The sequence below is a fragment of the Miniopterus natalensis genome, chromosome 2, assembly GCF_054644295.1.
Source record: "Miniopterus natalensis isolate mMinNat1 chromosome 2, mMinNat1.hap1, whole genome shotgun sequence".
NCBI classification, from domain to species: Eukaryota; Metazoa; Chordata; class Mammalia; order Chiroptera; family Miniopteridae; genus Miniopterus; species Miniopterus natalensis.
In genome coordinates this window covers 43209016-43230221 of record NC_142082.1, presented here as the reverse complement: position 1 = coordinate 43230221, position 21206 = coordinate 43209016, and positions in this window count along the sequence as shown.

The following is a 21206-nucleotide window of genomic DNA, read 5'->3' as shown; positions in this document are numbered from 1 at the left end:
TGCCAAATAGAACTTCAATGACATGGCATTATTGGTTTGACTGCCCAAATTGGGATAGATTCCTCACAGGCCTGGCAGAAGTTGTTTTCTTAATTTGACTTTTTGAACCATATGAATTTTTTCTGGATAGTTTTCTATTTGGGGTAGAGACAGATATGAAGATAGTTTAATAGAAGTATGGTTAGCAATAGTAGTAACTGGCAAGGTGAAGCAGAGTTTAGTTTGAAAACATTACATTTTAAATTTGGCAATATATATTCTCCTTTCCTACAGATATAATTTGTAAATGATATTATTGTGCATATAGTTTACTCTTAGTATTTTTTCTAGAAATCAATAATACATTCAGCAAGGTATAAAAATTCTTATTCTGATTTATATTGATTCTACTTAATATATGTAGCCATCTTTTTTATACATAAAACTTCAAAGAATAAACATATTACATGTAGATTTGAGAATCAAACTTAATAATTAGTATATACTGTTTCAAAGTTTTAATTATGTATATTTATATCTATAGTCACATAGTTATTTAAATAGTGATAAACTGGGTAATTAAATTTTAAATTTGTTACATTGTTGTTACTTAAGCAACCTACTATTCCTCTAGTTGTTTTGAAATTATAACCCTTATTCAATAGATCAATATCATTTTTGCACCGAGTAATAAAATTGAATAAATACTAAATGGATAGGTAACATTTAATTTTGTTAGTCCATTATATGTTTGAGAAATAACCCATTTTTATAATTACATTACCCCAAACATCATCACTCAATACGTTAAATTGAAGGCATTTTAGGTGATATCAAATATAAAGTAGTTGTGAACATAGGTCATATTATTGAAAATTATCTTTCTGAAAATCATCCTTGGATATTTCAATTTCCTAAAATTTTAGCATCCATAAATGTGATGGTGTGTGTATTATTCATTATGATATATGTGAATACATTAAAAATATTGTCGTTAAAGAGTGAGGTATGTAAATAGTAAATGAGCAAGTGTGAAGTACCCTGGATATTGAAAGCTGATGGGATTGATTAAACAAAATTTGGAGAGAGGACAGACCAATTAATTCACAGCAGAAAACTGTCAGCTTGTAGTGAATCTTGTCCACTGGCATGCTACTCAAGTTATTGACAGCTGTCATTCAACCTTCCTAAGAAGGAAGGCATTTGTTGGGAACTGCACGTTAGAATAAACACTTTCTGCTAATTTTAAGAACCAATTTAGTCTTTCATTCACATTGAGTTAATAAAAAATGTAAATTAACATCATAATACCACTGTAAAAGGGAAGTAATTAATTTTTTTCCATTCATGTAGATTCAAAGCATCTAGAACATACTTAGATAAATAATATATGCTGCATAAATGAACCAACAGCGTAAGTGAGAATGAAACCAAACTGAACAACTAATGTTATAGAAATAGTAATAATTCAGAAATTAGAAGAAAACATTTAAATTACATTTAGTACATTTGGCATTTAGTACATTTGACAAGAAAAAGCACACATAACACAAAAAAGCTCTTTGAAATTTAAAAAATATGGCTAAAATAAACATGGAAGTGTTGAGCAAGAGATTAAAATTGCTAAAAAATAATTAGCTATCAGTGAGGTAAGGTTGAGAACTCTTCCATATATATAAAAAAACTTCGTAGACTATGAGAACAAAATTATAGCTGAAAGGCATCCAGCTCCAGCATGTTAAAGGTCATCTGAACCCCTTATCATCAACAATGAGATCTTCATGGCCATAGAACCATTGAGAGCTCCATCTCCTTTTTCTCATTTTAGCATCTGTTACCAAAATATTGGCTTTTTAGAAGCAGACACTTGGAATTTCATGCAGAAAATATACTGGGGCATGTTCTCAAAGGTACACCAAAAAGAATGTGAGGAGGCAAGATTGGGCAGATGGAAAAATTGACCTGAATCTTGGTGGTAAATGAGTTGTTGGCTGACCCAATGGCGGGCTATTGAGCTAGAATGATCATTCAAGATTGAACCAAACGAGATAGTATCTTACTGACTTACTCAAGGTTTATTCCTAGTGGTGTGCTATTAAATCAGCTCTTCAGAGAATGAAAAACAGTAAATGAGATCTGAATTTGATGGCTCATTTAAAGCTACCACATTTAAAGCTCTGTGTTTAACACATTTAAAGCTCTATGTTTAACAACAGAGTAGCAAAACTCAATATTTAAGAATTTAGTCATCTTAGTCAGCAGGAACTGACTTCTGGATAGCACTGGACTAAACTTCAGGCCCAGTGAACTGCGGCAAGTCCCAGTGGGAACTACAGCTGGGAGGAACCATCTGCCTTCAACAGTCCCCGGAGCTGAGAGATGGGTATGTCACACTAAGGAGGGGATCAGATTTTGTCACCACAGTCCCTGCTATACATCTATTTTCTAAGAACTTCAGACTTATGAAGTCTTTTAATATTCATACTGATCTTGTAAGCTTTAACATCACCACCTTATTGAAAAGGAAATACATGAAGACTGCACACTGAATAGAGTTCTATATAAAAGTGATGGGCAATAAAATAAGCATAATATATCTTTTACAACCAAAGTTTTATAATCCATAAGAAGACAATGTTGAAATAGGCAAGCTTGTTAAGTGTCGTATACGAGTCTCATTACTGGAAGTTTTCAGGTAGTGATTGGCTGACAATTTTATGGAATGTTGTAATGAATATTGATAGGTGGAATAGGTAATATCTGAGATCACTACCATGAAGCAGAGAAACACTAGAATAACATTAAAAAATATTCTCTGTGTGCCTACATTCTTGCCTGTGTCACTCATTCTATCAAAAAGGAAAAAAAAGGTACAAAAATTGTATTTACATAGGCTAGATAGAATGGATGAAATAAAATGTCAATATTTCTTTTTTTTCCTTTTTATTGAATTTATTGGGGTGACACTGGTTAACAAAATTATACAGGTTTCAGGTGCACAATTCCATAACACATCATCTGTACACTGTGTTGTGTGTTCACTACCCCAAGTCTCTGTCCATCACCATTTATCCTTACTATACATTCCCCTACTTCCACCCACTCTCTCCCCCAGCAATCACCACTTTGTTGCCCCTGTCCATGAGTTTTCTCTTTTTTGTCTTTTTTGCTTAATCCCTCCACCCCCACACCCAGCTTCCCCCTGACATTTGTCAGCCAGCTCTGTATCTATGAGTCTGTAACTCTTCTGAAATAAGTAAGCAAAACATTTCAAAATTACTAAATAACAAAGCTATAGAGTTTTATATGACGCTGTAATTACTTTGCATTTTCTACTTTCTTAGAGCACGATTATTATTTTGTATTTTATAGCTTTTTATGGTCAATTTACATATGTAAATATTTACTAGACTTTTGATTTGCTTTGAGGGAATTCAAGTTAATCTAACATATTACTCAACTCATCAGAATCTTTCAGATCTTGTAAATAAATCATGAATGTGAAGAAGTCTTTAAGCATAAAGTTATGTAGGATTAAAGTATCAGAAATACTTATACATCATGACGGATTTCTAACATAAATATTTCAAATGCAGTTTTACTTTGTAAAATCTCAAAAGTTATATATGGCTTACATATTGTTTGTCAAATATCATTTGATATGAAATGTAATTGTTTCATAGGAAAATAAATGTGAGCTGAATGCCTAAAATAATAATCATATTTAAATATTAGCCTTGATTTTAAAAATAATTTTGAAAATCAAAATAATCTGTGGAATGTATATAGTTAGTTATATGCTATTATGTAATTTCTTGGGTAGTTATATGCTGTTAAGTAATTGGTAACAGACATAAAACATTAAAATAGAACATCATATAAGAATGAACTAAGCATAATTAATTTTAATCAATTTGTTCTCCATTTAAAAAAATTCTAGGTATTAAAAACAAAATACAAAAAATCTTGTTGATAAGTAAACAAATAGTTCAGAGAAAAAAATTGTAATAAAATAGCCTCAGATTAACCATGCTTAAGTTTATCAATAATCAGTGAAAAAATAACAAAACTGAATTAACACAGCATTATCTATGTGGTTTATTTTACTTATTTTGTATTCATATTATAAAATATGAATTAATGAATCTGTGATTTTTTTAAGGTACAAATAAAAATGTTTTAAAAAATTAGTATTGTAATTATAATTCACTATCATGTATTTGGTAACAGTATTTTAATAGTTTCCAATAATAAAAAAGAAATATTGTATAATTCATCTAAAATGAAAAATAACACATTAGATGATTAAACTGCATAAGATTATGTACTTAAGTGTAGTGTATAGTAATAGTAACCAAGTAAATCTAATGAATTAATTATTATTTGCTATACTTTAAATTTTGAGAAAAGTCCCCAAGTGCAACTAAAATTCAATCATAATAAATGTTCTCTATCAGAAGAGGGATCTAGCTAATTCTTAGACTATGAATTACTCTTTTAGGAATGGACATATTTCTAAATGACAGCTTTGCTGGGTAGAGTAATCTTGGTTGTAGTTCCATGTTTTTCATCACTTTGAATATTTCTGGCCACTCCCTTCTGGCCTGCAAGGTTTCTGTTGAGAAATCAGCTGACAGTCGTATGGGTGCTCCCTTGTAGGTAATTAATTGCTTTTCTCTTGCTGCTTTTAAGATTCTCTCTTTGTATTTAACCTTTGGCATTTTAATTATGATGTGTCTTGCTGTGAGTCTCTTTGGATTCCTCTTGTTTGGGACCCTCTGTGCTTCCTGGCCTTCTAAGCCTATTTCTTTCCCCAGGTAGGGGAGTTTTCTGTCATTATTTTTTCAAATAGGTTTTCAATTTCTTGCTCTTTCCTCTCCTTCTGGCACCCCAATAATATGAATGTTGGGCCTCTTGAAGTTGTCCCAGAGGCTCCTTATGCTATCTTCATATTTCTGGATTCTTTTTTCTTTTTACTCTTCTGGTTGGGTGTTTTTTGTTTCTTCATGTTCCAAATTGCTGTTTTGATTCTCAGTGTCCTCTACTCTACTATTGGTTCCCTGTAAATTATTCATTTCATTTTGTGGAGCCTTCATTTCAAATTGGTACTTTATTATGTCATCGATTTTTTCAATTATTTTTGTCATACTCTTACTAATATCCTTGAGCATCCGTATAACCATTATTCTGAACTCTGTATCTGTTAGCTTGCTTGGATCTATTTCATTTAGTTCCTCTTCTAGAGATTTCTTCTGTTCTTTCCTTTGTGTCATGTTTCTTTGCCTCTGCATTTTTGCTGCTTCCTGGTGTTTGTTTCTATGTATTAGGTAGAGCTGCTATGTCTCCTGGAATTTGTAGAGTGGCTTTGTGTAGTAGGTGTCCTGTAGGGTCCAGTGGCTCAGCCTCCCCAATCACCTGAGCTGGGCCTTCCAGGTGCTCCCCTGTGTGGGCTGTGTGCACTGTCCTATTGTAGTTGAGCCTTGGTTGTTGGCGTCACTGGGAGGAACTGACCCCCAGGCTAATTAGCTGTGAGCACCAGCTGCAGCTACAGCCAAAGAGCTGCTGTGCTAGAGACACCCCTATGGAGCAGGATTTACTTCAGTGGAGCTTTGGTGTTCACCAAGTGCACCCCTTGAGTGTGTCACTCGTGGATGTAGTAGGGTTGTAATCCAGCATGGTTGAGTCTGGCCACCAGGTGCACTGTCCCTGGGGCCTCCCTGGAGGTGCAAAGTCAGTCTCTGCAAGTACCTTGCCCAGGGCCACCCAGCATGAGCTACACAGCAAATCGTAGTTGGCTGCTACTTGTGCTGAGCTTGGAGGTGTCCAGGAGAGGCCAAGCCATGAGCCAGTGAAGGCTGCCGCTAGTGCCAGACCTGGGGCCCCTTATCAAGCTGTATGGGGCCCACTGCTGCTTGTTTGAGAGATTTTAGGAAAGTCCTAAGCATGGGGCTCCAGAGGCCCTTTGCACAGAAAATCCCCTGGAAATGGCCTGGATGAGCTGCAGGTGGGGAGGGGCGGGGCCTCCGGGAATCACGGGGCGGGGCCAAAGGTGTGAGTCAGGTGCTGGGATTCAAATATGGCGCCTGCCTGCGGGCTGTGCGGGGAGGACTCGCCAAAGGAGCCATGGCCTCCGCCAGCCCTTCTGCCTGGGAGGAAGCCGCCCTCCGCCTCTCGCCCGGATCTCAGGCAGGTTAGTTCCCCCCCGAGTGTCCCGGGTCCTTTCAGGCCGCTGCCCGGCGCTGGGCTCAGAGGGAGCGTCCGAGTGAGTCCGTGCCGGGCCCTTTAGGAGGAGCTGCTGGGGCTCCCGCAGCCTCCGCGACCCTCAGGGACAGTCCCGCTGGTTTCACAGCCCGGAGTTGTGGGGACATCTCTTCCCGGCCCTGGAGCCCTGGGCTGGGGGCCTGCTGTGGGGCTGGGACCCCTCACTCCTCCGGGAAACCCCCACCGCCGAGATTCCCTCCCGGGTTTAACCCGAGGCACCGGGTGTGGGCCCGCGGCCGCGTCTCAGTGATTCAGCCCCGATCCGCCCGCGTCTCCGCCCCTCCTCCCGGTCTCGGTGCTCCTTCAGCTCCCTGGTTGTGGGGCTTCTGTGCAGCCGGATCTCAGGAGGCTCTGAGTGACGGTGGTTCTGTGTGTTAGTTGTGATTTTGATGTGGTTGCGGGAGGCGGCGGGTGCAGCTGTTACCCGCGCCGCCATCTTGTTTCCCTCTTCCCTTATTTGTTGTGTCTAAATAATTGCTTCAATTCTTCCATTTTATTTGCCTCTTCAGAAACTCGATGTGTACTCTACAATGCATTTACCTACCACCATTCAATATAAAGAACTTGCTCCTCATAGTTAAAAACATAATTAGACACACTCAAACATATAAATATTGAATTTTTGACCTTAGATAATAATAGAGACATATTCTTTCTCCTATCTATCTGCAGAATTTTAATTAAAAGGATTCATTAATTTTAAAAAGTCATTCATCTAAACTAATTGGTGTTACCAATAGGTATATAAAAAAATGCTCAATGTCACTAATCATTACTCCCTAAATGAAAATCAAGAATCAAAACCACAATGAGTTATTAACCTCGTATAAAGACAAGTGTTGGAGAGTATGTGAGAAATTGGAACTCTTGCATACTGTTGGTGGGGATGTAAAGTGGTGCAGCCTTAAAAAAATTAAAACTACATTCATCATATGCTCTAGAAGTCTCTATATACCCAAAATAATTGAAATCAGGTTCCTGAGGAGACATTGTAACTTGCAGCACTGTTCACAATTGCCAATTTGTAGAAACTACTTAAAAGTTCAATGACAGATGAGTAGATAAGAAAAATATACAATGGAAAACTATTCATACTCAAAAAAAAAAAAAAAAAGAGTGAAAATCTGCAGTATGTGACAACAGATAAACCTTGGGTATATTATGCTGTGTGATAAGCGGTCACAGAGAGACAAATCCTGTATGACTCCACTTGTGTGAGGACTCTAAATAGTCAAATTCATGGACCCAAAGACTGAAATGATGGTTTCCAGAAACTGTGAGGAGAAGGGAATGGGGAGTGGCTAATTAGTGGGTATAGTGTTTCAGTTACACAAGATGAACAAGCTCTAGAGTTGTGCTATTAAATATTGTACCAATAGTATTAATGTACTGCATATTTTAAATTTGGTTGAGAGGGTAGATCTTATGTTAAGTGGTCTTAAAAATATTTAAAATAAATAAATATCAAGCTTTAGATTAAATAACCTAAATAAGAACTAACTGTAAATCTTCATTGCCACTTATAATAAATATATGGTGAAAATAGGCTGGGTTGTTCCTCAGAAAACTTAAATGAGTTTAAATGTTATATTTCTTTTAAGATCTTAATCAATTAGTTTATGGTAAGTCCTTTACCTATTCCAATATTGCAGGCTTTGATGTAGTCCACAAACATTTCCAAAAGTGTTTATCATTTACAGAACTCCCTAGGGATTTTAATGACTAGAGAGAAGCCAGCTTTTATTTTTTTAAACTTTTTCTTCTCAGTCTTTATTAAATATTAATATATTTTATATTAGTTTCATAGCCAAAAACCTAAACATGTGCAGGTTTTTCTTGACATATGCTCCTGTCCTCTAGGAAAAAAAATATTTATTTTTTTAATTGTGGTACCAATTACTTTATTTTCCTTGGGAAGGAATTTTTCGGAGTAAAGGTGAGAAGAAACATTGTATTACTTTATGGGATGCTTGTGTTTCCCTATTTCCCTTTAGGATTTTTCTTCCTTCCTTCCTTCCTTCCTTCCTTCCTTCCTTCCTTCCTTCCTTCCTTCCTTCCATCCTTCCATCCTTCTTTTCTCTTTCTTTCCTTCCCCTGCACACCTCTCTCATTTACCATCTCTTTCTATGTTCTCTGGTATACACATTTTCAAATTTTATGTTACAAAAATGTGTTCTGCACACACACAAAATATTCAGTCCATAAATCTTGAAATTTCTTTGAAGCCCTTCTGACCCAGATTCTCACTCCTCAAAGACATTTGATCTTAATTATTTTATCTGTTTTTGTTGCTGCTATTTGCTTCTGGGAATTCAGGAAACAGTTTTCTGAAATTCAGGAATCTTTATATTATTATTTTGGTTATTTGGTTGTAATTATAAATTACATTGATCATTTATACCTCCACAGCATTTGACATCTCATTTGTCACAGAGAAATTGCACCAGAAAGTTGTTTATAAAAGGCAAGATACACTTTTTTTCATATTTGGAGCCTGAAAGAATAAGTCTGGAGTGAATAATTAAAGAACTTGAAGCATCTCTCTTCCCAGGCATCCTGCATGTTCTAGAATATCTCATTGGAGTAAACACAGACATAACTAGCAATTTATAGGAGACCTAGTTCCCTGTTTAAAACTAAGTCAATATCATGAAAGCAAATTCTATTCTTTACTTTTAATTAAAATACAGGTTGTCCTAAAAACATGTATACACAGCTGATAGTTCAATTGATGTTTCTTTCAGCCAGACTAATCTTTGAACAAAGAAAATTCATCTTAAAATGCTACTGGAAGTTTGAAAAAGCAATTGAAGTACAAACACTGACTTTATAATCTTTCAAAGTGTGTATACATTCTTTTGGAGACACCCTATACAATTTACTAATGGTTCAAAGTTTGATTTTCTTTACTTTTAATAATTGTTTCAAATATTACCAACTACTCTATATTCACTTTTTGGTACTCAATAAAAATTGTATTTGGGCTATATAACTGTTAATTCACATTTTCCCAGAGCTCATAACTGCCTTCTATGTTTCTGTCTACCTTTGAAATTTTGCTTTTCTTCTTGTTAAGAAGGAAATAGAGATAAGGGGTGTGTGACAGAGGAAGATTTTCTATGCAGGATTAAAGAAACATTTTTGCTCCATTAGAAAGGAAATGGTATCTGTGAGAATTTAGAACTAGAAACTGACTCTATATTTGTTACTGTGTATTTCCTACTTGTGAATCTTGATCTATGTAAGTATGAATTTTCATATTCAGTACAGTGAAGGTCAGATTAGAAGAAACATGGCTGAGAGTAGGAATACTATTTTATTATAGTGTCTTTTAACATTGTTTCATTTAATAAGAATATATATCAAGTATATCAGAATGTCAGTGACAACTTGAGTACACCTAAATTAACTATTGATTGCTTAAAAACTTCAAATATCTCCATTGTTTTAATACTGTATATTATACCTCATCTGAGTATTTCATATGACAGCTTCTAATTTTTTTAGTACTATTGCAAATATGTTCATTCTAAGCAATGTTAAAAGGAATGAAAATGGAAGTGAAAATGGACAGTGTTTATACTCTAAGAATACCCAATTAATATATATCAACATAAGTAAAGTTAATAAAAGCTAGCCAATATTAGTTTTGACAATGTAGAGAATATTTTTTCTATGTTGGCTTCTCAGTTGGTTCAAGAGTTGAGATTATAAAGAGTTATAACTTCCTGACAAGTGATAAATTATTATATTAAATTCTATATTTTGAAAGGAACTGAAACCCAAAAAGGCAAATTATGTTTTTTATCCTTTCTACACTTTAATAATATATTCATCAAAAGTAAGTATTTAGTCACTGATTAGGACAATCATTTATCTTCTACCAATACTTACATTTATACTAATAGTAGCCTAAGTTTAGCTATAATTCACTAGATATGCATTGTCAGTCCAAAATTTTTTTCCACTGGAAATTCAATTTGGAACTGAAAATTATAAATTGCTCCAAAATAGGGATACTAATAAATAGAAAATTTAAATTGCTTACTGGAAAAATATGCAACTTAGAAAATTAATAAGTTACTATTAAAAAAATTGAGAAACAGATAGTAGTATATCATGCAAATAAATGGAACTCATATTTTAGCATCTTACCCTTTTTCACAACCTCCAAAATGACAGATTTTTCTTTCAAATGTCTACATTAAAAGGATTCCAAAAAATTAAACAATAATTAAATGATTTTATATAAAGCTTTAACTATATTAAATAAAGACATACATAATTAGGTGATATATATATCTATATATTGTTTCATAGATAGAAATATAATACACAAGTTAAATTCTGACACTTTCAAATATTGAAGAACAGGGAAAACAGGCACTGTGAAATAAAATTAGTACATTTATAAATAGGTATAACCTCTTTTAAATAACAATTCAAAAATAATAAATAAACTTGAAGTTGTATATATCTTGTGACCCAAAAAATTCCACTCTGGATGTAAGCTAGACAAAGTTACCCCACCTATGCTATAGAGGTATGTCTAACAATGCTCACTGTAGCATCATTTGTAATAGTTAATGCTATGGCCTGAGTGTTTGAGAAACAACTTTCTCAGACAAAACCAAACTATAAGAATTAATTTGAAATATACCTATTCTGTAAAAAATAGTAAATGAAGTTTGTTAAAGCAGATATACTGTATCAAAATTTGGACATACAAAATGAAATGAATAGCACTGAAAATGAAAAGATGAGAATGGAATGAAATTGATTATTCTCATTTATATAAAAAATGCTAAAAAATATGGGAGTACTGTATTGTGTATTTATGCCATATTTAAAAGAGAGTATGACAATAATAGCAGAAAAGGTAAAATGATAGAATTAGTAATATACAGTTATAATATCCTTACAATACATATGAAGTAGTATAATATTACTTGAAAGTAAACTCTGATTAATTAACAACGCATATTGTAAACTCTAAGGCACCATCAAGGAATTAGCAACAATGACAAGGTGTATACATCATACACCTTGAGGAAATAAGGTGGAATCCTAAAAGAAAAGACCTATTAACAGAAATGAAGGCGGGGGGGGGGGGGAAGAGAAAATGAGACAAATAGAAAAGATCTTGGGAAGATGGTAGATTTTAATTAAACCATACCAATACATTGAATGTGAATGGTCTAAGGAAACCGGTAATAGACAAATATTGCTACACTTGATCCAAGGGGACAATTATAGGCTAAGTAAGAATTTAGCTCCTGAATTATAAAACAAAAAATTCATGCAGTTCCTATGCTTATGATTATTTCAATAAAATAAAGTAATGAATACAGATAAGACCACTTTTTTTCAAGTTTCAATTTGGGTTGTAGAAAAATTTTTTTAGTATTAACATGTGCTACTCAATATCACTTTTCTTGGGTTGTGAAAATTAACATGTAAAATAAAATCTAATATGTTTTACTAGGATATTTAACCTCATCTGTGTTTTTAAACTTCAAATAGTAAGAAATATAATTTTTAAAATATGTATATATACACACAGGAAGCTATGTGGTTTGCTGTTTTTAGATTCCCAAATAAACTCCCCACAGCATCTCCTCAAAATGCCCAAGGCTCAATATAAACACTGAAATATTTGTGCACACATAGATGATCATACTCAAATGTTTTACTCATTGTGTGTTCAAATTATGGTATAAAACTCTCTAAATTGCATTATTGACATTTCCTTCAGAAACATCCTAAGAATGTTCTCTTGCATTATGGGTGTTGCTGATTCATTGACAGCATTGCTTGGAGCTTCCTTAGAATCAAACCAGATTGTTTTATATTCTGTTGAATCCTAAAATTGTATAAAAACTATGTTTCACACAAAATGCTGATTATTTTCTAAGGTTAGTATTTTAACAATATTTGTTGGAAAATCTATTGAAAGCTAGACAAACTGTCCTTATGCCAAAATCCTACTGTTTGTTTCATATCATTTGTATTAGTTTCACTGTGGGAGAAAAGTTGGATTTACTAGCTGGCCATCAAGTAAAAACAATATAAAAAGTAAAAACAGTTCTCTGCTGAACACTCATCAAATATTTATAAACTTCTTTAGAGAAACAAGAGAAGAGCGTAAAATCTTATCCAACAAAAATATAATTCAAGCAAAGTACACAATAATTAGAACATTTTCCAATAGTGAATGTTATACATTATGGTTTTATGAATTTCAAAGTTTTTCTTTCTATTCTCATCTTCCTTCATAAAGGATATGATGTTAAAAATGCATTTTCTTGAATCTTGAAGAATATATTCTCCCTTATCTAAGTTTATGCTACCTATAATTCTGTCACCAGTCATCCAGGAAAGGAATACAGAATGGCCTATGAAGAGCTGGAAACTAAACTGTGTCCTTACGGAGATCAACCATGTTGCAAAATTGGTGGCATTCTAGAATGCAGAGATGTAGAAAGGTAGAGAACACAGGCGGGCCAGTAAAAATGTTTTAGTGTTTTAGAAACTGCAGACTATTATCCATTAATTTGTGAAGGATGTCCAAGGAGTTATAATATGTGTCTTTATTCATTATCTTTGTGATAACAAATACTAAAATCTGTGAACTATGGCAACTGATACCAACATGCTTTTATTTTCACAAAGCATCCAGAACCCATTTAGAAGATGAAAAACAAAATGTTACTCTCTTTAATCCCTTGTTCATCACAGCTACACACACACACACACACACACACACACACACACATGCACACACACACGCATGCACAGGCATTTGCATCAGGTAAAATAAGTAAGAGCCCTCTTATGGTTTTTTTAATCATCCTATCCCTAAAAGACTTTCTAGCTTCATCTCCTAAATGTTTCTTCTTACTCATTTGCTCATTTTGGCCCAGATTCCATGGCACCCCTACTATTCCTGACCTTGCTACTGACCTGCCTCCTTCACATTACTCTCTCCTCTACTAGGCACGCTCTTGGCTCCATGCAAACGCACTTGTTTCAAGTCAGTGCTGAAAACTGCTCTCCAGAGTGGTGCTACTGGCCCTTCTTCTACAAAATAACATCATCCCTGTGATTCTCTAATCGCTTAGGCTGCTTTCATTTCCTTCACAGCTCTCTGTATTACTTCATGTCAAGCATCTGTTTATCTCATACATTTACCTTATACCATGTCAAATAGGGTGAAGACTGTAACTGCAGAAAGGTGATCCACTTTTTTTTACTGCAGGACTCCCCACAAATAGAAACGTACCTAGTAATTACTCTATAAAATTTTTGTTGAATATATATATGGATGAGTGAATAAAAACAAGCACCGCAAGCCAATTTATTGCCATTTGAGTCATGTTGTAAGCCAATGATTTTCAACCTTTTTCAGCTCCTGGCACACATAAACTAATTGCTAAAATTCTGTGACACACCAAAAAATGTATTATATTTTTTGCTGATCTGACCAAAAAATAGGTATAATTTTGATTCATTTACACTGGAAGGCTATTGTTGTGCTGCCTGTCATAATTTTTTTATTTGACAATCTAAGGGAAAAGAGGTCAGTGCCCTTGACTAAATAGTCACGTAATGCATGTTTTAAAATTTCTTGTGGCACACTGGTTAAAAATTGCTGTTGTAAGCAATGATGATCCTCAATGGCCATTCCATTGTATATTATCTTCCCTAGGTTGTGGGCGGGACCTATAAATTCCTTCTAGATAAAATATGGAAATAAAATATTGCAAAGAGATGAGTTATCACTGCTAAGATTATGCAAACAAAATTATATATATTGAGCAAAATGAAAATTCATGTCTATAGAGATATGAATAAATAGGAGAAAATAATTAAAAAAAAATTTTGCCTAGTATTTATAGAAGGAACAATAGAGTAAAAAATTATTAGTAAATGATTAAAGTAGAGTTCAATATGTAATAAAATATAAGACTTTTACATAGTCTCAAAGTATTTCCAAACAAATTACTTATTAATTATAAAAAGCAGTTATTTTAAACTGGAGAAATGTGGTTGAACAACACCTAAACTAAAGTAATCAAAATTAATTATTACCAGCAATAGATACCCATATGCCACTACTACGATGCTGCATGGTGGATGGATATAGTTATCATGCATGGACAGCTCTGTCAGTTAAGCCAGTGGTTAAGGTTTATTCCTGACCATTCTCTCTTATCTTACTAACTTAATAACATGCACACAAAATTAATCACAAGAAGGATATTGCTTCTTATATCCTTAATATGCATCAATTACTCTTTGACCTAATCAACATGACTTGGTTAGGGCAACAATCTTTTTAAAATTGTTTTTAAATTTTTCAATTATAGTTGACATGCAATATGATATTAGTTTCAGGTGTACAATGCAGTGATTAGAGATTTATATAGCTTATTGAAGTAATCACCCTGATAAGCCTAGTACCCATCTGACACCATGAATGGTTATTATAATATTATTGACTGTATTCATTATGCTGTAATTTACATCCTGTGACTATTTTGTAACTACCAATCTGTTCTCCTTAATGCCTTTGCCTTTTTCACTTATCCTCCCAACTCCCCTCTCATTTGGCAACCATCAGTTTGTTCTTTGTACATATGAGTTAGTTTCTGTTTTGTTTGTTCATTTATTTTGTTCTTTAGATTCCACGGATAAGTGAAATTGTATGGCATTTCTCTCTTTCTGTCTGATTTATTTCATTTAGCATAATATACTGTAGGTCCCTCCATGTTGTCACAAATGGGAGGATTTTCTTCCTTTATTATTAGGGCAACTTTACACATTCATCTTCTTTACTAACTCAAGTACATTTCACAAACTAGGACAGATTGAGACCCAGAATTATGAATATCATCACAGACTTCACCAACAAAAGAAATTTTACCTTAAAAAAAGATCAAAATACCAAACATGGTCATCAGTTCTCACACATTTTCGATCTTGTGTACTACATATATCTTATCATTTACAAACTCTACTCGGGTTATTATTATTATTTTTTTTAGGAATCATGACCTTCTCTTGAGTTAGCAAGTGTTCTTGTTTCTGTAAACTTTACTTGTGCTACTTTTTCCTTTACACACGAATTTATCTGGCTAATTCTCATTCATTTTTTTAGAATTTGTCAGAATTTTTTAGAATAATGTCATTTTGTCATTGTAGTCTTCATTTGCCACAGTCCCTTAATTTTGTAAACCACTCTTTTCCCACACACAGATTACACTTAACAGGCTTATAATTACTCCTTTCAAATTTCTCTGTCATATTGAATGTTTACCTTAGAGACAGACCTTTAACCTGAGTTTTTCATGATCTTATTTATAATCCTTTGCGTAATGTAGATGCTTCCTATAATGTTTTGAATTGATGCATGAACAATAAATTAATTACATGAATCTAGTTAGAAAACAAAGGAGGTGCCTTTTTTTGGACAAACTTTAAAGTACTTATATTTATAGTTTTAGATCTAAGTTACCTTTAACAAGGATTGTCAGTTTTTCTGAAGAAACTTTCAGTGGCTCACTTAGTTTTTAAATATAAGGCATGTGTTCATATTTGCCCAAGGGAAAGGATGTGAACAAAACCTGTGTATTCTGAAAGTGTTACTGTGCCCCAAGTAAGAGGATGTGGTTTATGTGTGGTTGTGTGGGTTTGTGTTTACGTACGTGTGTGAGAAAGATTTTATGCTTGTGTATGGATGTGTGCACGTTGGCTTAGAAAAATCTGTCTATCCACATGTAAGACATTCTGGTAAAGTAATACGCCCAAGTGTATCCAGATTATTCTGGTAGGAGATGAACAAAAAATTCTTACCAATTTTTTCATGATGTTATTTGAAATTAGGGAAATCTGGTGTAGGAGGCTCTGTTCTTAGTCTGATGGCAAGAAAAGATGCCAATGTTCCAAGTGGGATCTCACTATGAGGGATATCTGATATTTTAATGCGCGGTAAAAAAATGTCCTTTGTGTTCATGGGAGAAAACTACTTCCTGCAAAATGTGTAGCTGAAATTGGTAAACCCATTTGGATTCAGAGATCTGGCATACCATGTTTTGTGTATGTGTGCGCATATGTGTGCACATATGTGCATATACATGTGTATGTGGGTGAGTGTGTGATGGTAATGATGAATAAGCAAAGGAATATAAATTACCAAAAATAAAAACAAAAAATAACCTTAGGGATCAGCTTGAGAAACAGTTGTGGCTTTGGCTGGGGTAAGACCTTTGACATAAACAGTCTCTAACTGTGACCCATTGTAACAACAAAGTCAATGACAATGCTAACTGATTGATCTGATTACCTAGATTGCTTTGTCTAGTGTGCTAAAGGAGGAATTGACTTTTTCCAAGGAACTGGCTCTTTACAGAACTTTAAGATTTCTTAGAAATTTGGAGATATAGGGAAGAAATACTTGACTTCCCTGAATAATAGCAGGTGACTATTTAGTTATTAAAGAAATTTGAAAGGTTAAATCATAATATATACAAAATATATTTGGAGGTAATATGGTAGGTAGATTATCAAATGCTCTATCAATCAGCTTGATAAAATTAAGGAATTGCGTTGAAGGTTTATTGATGCAAAACAAATTGCAATAATCTTAGTTGCTTAAAACAACATTCATTTATTAACTCATAGTGTATAGATCAGAAGTTAAGAATGATGTGCTTGGATTCTGTGCTCAGGCTAAATTAAGGCTGGGGGCTAGTTGCATACTTATTTGCAGTTCAGAACCCCCTTCCAAGCTCATTACTGTTATTGGTAGAATCCATTTCCTTCGAGTTGATGGCTAAATTTGTGCTTGCTTCCTGGCTATGAGCTGAGGACTGCCTTCAGCATCTAGAGGCTATACTTAGGTCGTTGTCCTGTGGCTTCCTCCGTCTCAGCAAAAGCAAATCATCATGTTGAATCCCTCTCATTGCTTGAATTTCTCAGCCATCTTCTGTTGCAACCAGCTATGGAAAAGGCTCCATTGAAAGGGCACTCATGGTGTGGCAGGTCCATTCAGAAAATCTCTCTATTTTATGTTTAATTTTTTGCAAATTTATAATCCTCACTTGAGGATAAGTTTTTACTGATTCAAGAGAGTGTGGGGGAGAGATATTGACTTGTTGCCTCCAGTACATATCCTGACTGGAGTAAAACACAACCTAGGAATGTGCCCTGACCAGGACCAGAAATTGAACCCATGACCCTTTTGTGTCCAGACTACACTCCAACCAACTGAGCCACACCAGCCAAGGTGTAATCTCTCTGTTTTAAAGTCAACCAAATAATAACTTGAATTACATCTATAAAATTTCTGTTGCTGTATTAGGTTGCATAATCATGACAGTAACACTAGGGAGCAGCAAAGATCATGGGGGCCATCTTAAAATTCTGCCAACTCCAGAAGCAAATCACCTAAGAGGAAAAGCAGAATGCTTTATTCCTATTATCGGTGATTTCTGAAAGTTGATCAATAATATTGTGTTTAAGAAGATTAGTAGTGTGTGCTTAAATATGTGACAATTAATAGTGATTTGAATGAATTACAATTTGCAAAGAGCACAAAATCATCATAAAAGATTAAAATAATGTAAAAATAGTTATGTCAACTTGTAGTCTATCTACTAATCTTAATACTGTATACCTAACCTAGAATTCAAGTAATGAAAATTTGTACATGGCAGTTATGTTAATTTGGAGACCTATATGTTAGACAGAAACATTAGTTTACAGCACATTAGTCAACTTGCACCCAGATAAAAATGGAGAATGACAAACCTTAAAAAGCTCTACAGACTTGCAATAAAATTAGCTACTGAGCTACAGTATTTATATTTGTAGAAGGCAACATTTCTAATTTATGAAAAGGGATATTGGGAAATAAGTTTATGTATTTCAAAGTAAAATGTATTATTAATTCTACTACATACGTAGATTAACTTGCTTGGAGGACAAATTTCATCTCTTTGAATTACATTATCTTTTAATTTACCCTTAAGGGAAAAACATTAAAAACAATTATACTTGTAAATATATATTAAAACTTATTCAGAACACATTAAGTGTAGAAGTTAAGTATCTTTATATTTACTTAGTAAAAAAAACCTATTGCATTAGTAGGAAATTTTCTTTTGAGAAAATAAATCATGAATATGTTAATACAAAATTTTGTTTGAGCTAAGTTTTGTTTCTATTTTTAAATGCCTTTACTGGGAAATAATGTTTTCACTGAAACACACTCATTAATATTACATTTGCTTTTCCGTGATTAATTTGAAGTTTAGGCATATACAGTATGTCCCTTAAAAATGTATACACACTTTCACAACTGATAGCTCAATTTTGAAAATGAAATGTATTTTAATAAACACTGCCTTTATAATTATTCAAAGAGTGTGTATAAAATTTTTTAGGACACCCTATATTTTTTGAATATTTATCATTTATCTTTATGTTCTTTTTAAAGAATGATTAATGTTCACTAGTCCCTGGTTTTGGAGAAACCAGACATAAGTACTTACAAATTAATATGTGTTTCTGTTATAAGCACTCTGGGGGCTCCCTGACTTACTGACACAAAACTCTCATTTCTTTTTTGCCTAATTGAGAATTCAGGCTGAAAGAGTAGCAGGCGTTGCTTAGAAATGTCACAGGTGAACTAACAGTGCACATATGCCTGAGAGAAAAGATTATAGTTGAAACATAAATAGCCAAAGGCCAAGGAATTAAAGCTGGAGAAGATTATTTGGAAAATTAAGACATTCAAAAGATTCCATATATACAGAGGAATTTAGAGACATGTGCATGCCCAAAAACACGCAAAAAAGCAAGGCAAAAAACATGCTCAGAAAAAACTTCATAAACCCTTAGCTACCACCATAGCTTGATTTTTACATTCTTCCCAAGCCTAGATAAGACTGAGCCAATCTGCAAAACAGGAAGAGGTATCTGTTATTGTTTTTTTTATTTTTTATTTGTGCTTTTAGTTCTATCTGTCCAAGGAAATCTCATGTGAAAACATGAGCTAAAAGGAGAAAGACTTCAATGACCAGAGTCAAGAATAGTTTGAAAAAGTCATTAAACCACACACACACACACACACAGCAAAACTGGCGGAAAGGAAGAATATGATTTCCAGAGTTATCAATTATAATACTGAAGTGTGCATTTTTCAACAACAAAAAATCACAGGCATAAAAAGAAAAAAAATGGCTTATTCAAAGGAAAAATATATATTGATATGAACCATCCCTGGGGAAGCCCAGACATTTAACTTACTAGACAAAGATTTTAAAACAACCTTCTTAAATATGCTCAGAGAACTAAAGAAAAATATGAAAAAGGGGAGCAAAATGATATATGAACAAAATTAAAATATTAATAAAAAGATAGAAATTATAAAAAAATAACCAAAAGATATTCTGGACCTAAAAAGTACAATAACTAAATTTAAAAATTTACTAGAGAAGTTTAACATAACAGTTAAACAGGCAGAGAAAAACCAAAAAACTGGGAAGATAGGATAATTGAAATTATCATGTCTGAAGAACAGAAAGTAAAAAAGAATGAAAAAAAGTGAAATAAAGTTAAAGGGGCCTGTGGAACACTATCAAATGGAACATGTAAGCATTGTGGGAGTCCCAGGAATAGATAGGGGTGTGTGACAAATGGAGAGAGAAAGAGAAAAAGGGAGAGAAAGAAAGGAACGAGGAGAAGATCTGAAAGTGCACTAAGAAAGCTAGAAAAAAAATTCATGCAATCACAGTTATATAAGCACATTAATATAGAGCAAACTCTTAAAAATATATTTGCAGTGATGGGAAATAGGAAAGTCACAAATGGGAGAAGATATGGCTTCTTTTTTGTTGATTGTAATTATTTTGTTTAACATTTAAGATAGATAATATGAGAATGTACTTAGAAGCAGTAGGATGGGGAAATTGAAGGATGGTGGGAAGATATGAGGTAGATTGCACATAGTTTTGGAGAAGTGCTAATGTTTCTGTAGTTTTAACAGAGGTATTAGTGTGTAATAGCAAAAAGAAAGAAGTTAAAACTGAAAACCTCTCCTGAGTAAAAATATAGTCTGTTATATGATTAAAAAAAAAAAAATCTTCTGTTTTCATTATTTCTAATTAATATGTTATTGAACTTTTGATTTTAATGCCATCTTTTTGAACACTAGGTATGTTCTTATTTTCTCTAGACCAAGATTCCAGTAATCATGCATATGCGTAACAAACCCAAAATGTTACAAAAGGAATTTAAGGTAGAACATATATGATTAAGAATGGTATTGAAAAATTGTTTTATTTGGGGATATCTTGAAGTAGAGACCTATGTGGGATATAAAAGTGACAAGAGTGCAAGCCCTAAAAGTGTCACCTTATGTTTCTATCTAAACTTTGCATGATAGATTCCATAATTGACATGAGACCTTTCTCTGAGCAAATATTACTTTTTATCTATTATTTTATTTTTCACAGTACATTTTATTTTCAAGTATAATTTTTCCTTACCTAAGCCACTTGTTTGCTGACTCATTTCACCTTCACTTGTGGATGACAAGGGAATGAAAACTAATTTAAATATCATCCTAAGCAAATTGTATTAGAATGACAATTCTGCTGTAGAATGCAATTTACATAATAAATTCTAAAATCAAGTATAAATGATTTATGGATTACCTACTGTTTGTGATTATTTGTGCCAATTTTCTATTAACACAGACAAAGTTAGTCTTCTTTAGCATTTTTATAAATAATCATGAATAAGAAACGTCCATTGAATTTGTGGTGCATGCAGATTATAACAAGTTTCCCCAGATGGTGCAATGCCACGCCTATGGGGGAAAAACAGTTGAAAGTGCTCACAAATTTTGAGCACTTTCACAAAGTGCTCAAAGGAGAATTTTAGAAGATAAGTAATGAACT